General features: G+C 42.6%; 1 long non-coding RNA gene across 2 annotated transcripts in view; it reads left to right on the top strand.

The window, feature by feature from the left end:
• The window catches only part of LOC141581006 (uncharacterized), a 19,824-nt gene extending 17,105 nt beyond the window's left edge, over positions 1 to 2,719 (top strand). For both annotated transcript variants that reach the window (XR_012513403.1, XR_012513402.1), the window contains 2 exons: positions 545 to 652; positions 1,769 to 2,719. This is a non-coding gene — a long non-coding RNA (uncharacterized LOC141581006). The remainder of the gene's footprint in view (positions 1 to 544; positions 653 to 1,768) is intronic.
• The last annotated feature ends 754 nt before the right edge of the window (positions 2,720 to 3,473 follow it).

The following is a 3,473-nucleotide window of genomic DNA, read 5'->3' as shown; positions in this document are numbered from 1 at the left end:
GGGTGGATGTGAAGTCTCCCCGTGGGGTGACAGGGTTATTGCAGGATGGCTCTGGCTCAATCAGGGTGACCCTGCGCCATTGCTGTTCAGCCACCAGGATACGATGGTGACGCTAGATGCGTCCCCTGTGGACCAGCTAGGGTAGCACATGTCACTGAAAGATGGCAAGAACCCTGAGGATGGACACTTGATCCCAGCAACAATATCATATATAGGACACTATGGTGCATGCCTTATAGAGGTCTGTTGAATTACTACCAGACCAATGGCCACCAATTAAAATACAATCATGCACTGAATAATGACATTTTTGTCAATGATGGACTCATAAACAATGATGGTGCCATAAGGTTCTTATGAAGCTGAAAAATTCCTATCACCTAGTGATATCATAGCCATTGGGATGTCGTAGCATGATTGATTTTTTTAAATATAAATATAGCATAGCCCAAGTGTATGTGGCTTGTTGTTGTTGTTGTTGTTGTCGTGTTTTTTGTTTTGTTTTGTTTTGTTTTGTTTTTTACAGTCTCTCTCTGTTGCCCAGGCTGGAATGATCTCAGCTCACTTCAGCCTCAATCTCTCGGGTTCAAGCAATTCTCCTGCTTCAGCCTCCTGAGTAGCTGGGGCTACAGGCACATGCCACCATGCCCAGGTAATTTTGTTGTATTTGTCGTAAAGATAGGGTTTCGCCATGTTGGCCAGGATGGTCTCAAACTCCTGACCTCAAGTGTTCCACTCGCCTTGGCCTCCCAAAGTGCTGGGATTACAGGCATGAACCTATGTTGCTGATTAAGGTTAGAGTCTTATACAGTCATGTTCTAGGCCTTCACCTTCACTCACCACTCACTGACTCACCCAAAGCAAATTCCAGTGTGCAAGTTCCATTCATAGTAAGGACTCTATACAAGTGTATCATTTTTTATGTTTCATAGTATATTTTTACTGTATCTTTTCTATGTTTAGATATGTTTGAATACGCAAATCTTTACCATTATGTTACAAATGACTCTAGTAATTGGTACAGTAACATGCTATACAGCTTTGTAGCCTGGGAGCCATAGGCTATCACACTCAGCTTAAGTGTGTAGCCGGCACTGCCATCTACATGTATGTAAGTTTCCCTTATGATATTTACGCGACGAAACTGCCTAAGGATGCCTTTCTTAGAATGTGTAACCATGGCAAAGTGATGCATGACTGTACCTCCAGGGGCCTGGCAGGTAACATAAGTGAGTGACACAGGTCAGGGATAAGAGAAATACTTTCTCTTCTTTTCCTTGAAATAGCCTCTTTAATCCAGGTCTTATTTTTCCATTTTTGATAATGGCACGGGTACAAGCCATGCTTCACATTCCTCTGACTTTTTTTTCTGTAAATGCAACATTGCAAGCATAAAGATGAACGTCAAGGAACTCAGGTGTCAGGGAGATGAAACTCCACCAACAGGTGCCGTAATTGATAAGTATGACAGGGAGGATGTGGGTCCTTTTCCCAGCTTACAGTTAGGTTTGCTCTACCAGCCGAGAGCACACGTGCTAACTCCGGCTGAGTTCACACATACAGAAATGTTTTTCTCTCACATAACGGGATCTTCAGAGATACCGGGCTTGATGCATATTCTAGTAGAGGCTCAATAATTCCCCTGGGTATCTAGGTCTTTCTTTTTTGAGGTCAGCTTTGGCTCCATCCTCTGGCTGACAGTGCATGCGATTGCTGGTGGATGGTCCATTGCAGCCAGGACTGATGCTGTCTCTCATTCTCTTTCCAGGTGAACAAGAATAACTGTTTCTCCAATCACAGGATATTATAAGTTGTTTCCTTCATTCTGCTTGGATGCACCCAGGTCGCTTGCCACACTTGGACCAGTAACGCCCCAGAAGAAAGCCATGCTGATTGGCTTAGAAGGCTGTGGATGCTTCCAAGGCCAGGAAAATAACTGAGCAGAATCAAGGCTCTTTTGGAAAGGTGTGCTGGAGAGGAGACCAGGTCTTATGACTCAGATCTATCAGCTTATCAAAGGAGCAAGAAAGCTAGCTCTTGGGTGAAATTTTTCATTGTTTAAATAAAGACATCTAAGGCAGGCGTTTCCCCAAAAGCATCACGTAGGTCAATCATGTGACACAATGAAGCATTATCAAGCAAGACCTGAATCTGGTCCTTGAGCCTGCAGTTCTGGGTTTCCAGGGAAATAGGAAACTGATGAAATGGAGAAAGCCAAGAGTGGGTGGAATTTCTTCAGAGAACTCCACAGGATGGTCAAGGACTCTAGACTTGAGAAGCTCCTGGAGAGTTTCTCCTTCCGTCTTGTGACTGTCTGGGAAGAACACATGTAATAGATTTCAGTAGGCCCCCAACAGCACCCCAGAGACTTTTAAAAGGTCAAGAGCTTTCTTAGGAACTTAACTTACTACCGGAGAGTAACTTGGGTGCTGGGAAAAATTAGGATTAATGTTCATTGGAAGTTAAATCCTGCCTTTTTCCCCCCTAGGAAAACTCTTAATGTTAGCAGAAGCCTGGATCAGCTGAGAAAGTTACAGGTTTTCTGTTCCAAAACCGCTTTGGTTGCTAATTAAAATTAGTCTAATTTTGAAATGATCACATCATTAAAGAGTATTTCAACTGATATTGATTTGATGATACCTACAAACATCTTAGAATAAAGAGACTGGTGTTTTAGCATTAAAAGGTGCTCTGATTAAACCTAAATCTGTGAAATTGATGACATGAGCTTCTGGTACCTCTTCATTTGTTTTTTTTTTCCCTTCCGCATAAAATAATTATGAATACTTCACTCCATGCAATCCATATTTATTTTATTTTTTTACAGGGATGGGGGAGGGCTGGATTAAGTGCTAGCTCTTTGCTTGTCTATGGTATTGCTCTAGCAATATCTTAATTAAGTCTAGAGTCAAGATGAAATATGTGCCCCAAGTATGTTTCTAATCCTTTCAAACTTGCAGGTTTGATGTGTGATCCTGGGCCAAGTCTTTAGAATGGTGTCTCTTATGTCAATAAATCTTCTGAGACGTGTCAGCCAGGTCATTGACATCTTTGGTGAAATGGAGAACTGGCTTTCAGAGGGGCTGCAGGTTGACGGCATAGTCCCAGAGGATTTTCACCTTATTCCCTGGGGCAGGGCTTTTTCCACAGTCTACTCTGCATAAATATTCTGTGTATTCACATATCCTTTCCTCTACTTGCCTGGCAGGTCAACTCTCCACCTTCTCTTCTCAGCCTGTCTAAATTCTAATCACCTGCAAAAGCCAGTCCTGAAATCAAGGAGCTTTCTCTTGCAGGAGTTACCCATGATGCCAACCATTTGGATGCTCAATCAAAGTACTTTAGCAGATTTGTATTAAGTACCTGGATTCATTCATTTGACACATATCGTAGAACCCATGCTCTCTTAGAGTAATGAGAAATGCAGACAGGCAGATGTGATCTCTGCTCCCAGGGAATCTACATTTAGGGGT

Source organism: Saimiri boliviensis, chromosome 14, assembly GCF_048565385.1.
Source record: "Saimiri boliviensis isolate mSaiBol1 chromosome 14, mSaiBol1.pri, whole genome shotgun sequence".
In the NCBI taxonomy this organism is placed as follows: Eukaryota; Metazoa; Chordata; class Mammalia; order Primates; family Cebidae; genus Saimiri; species Saimiri boliviensis.
Note: the sequence above shows the minus strand (reverse complement) of the source record. Positions and strands in the feature narration are given on the sequence as shown.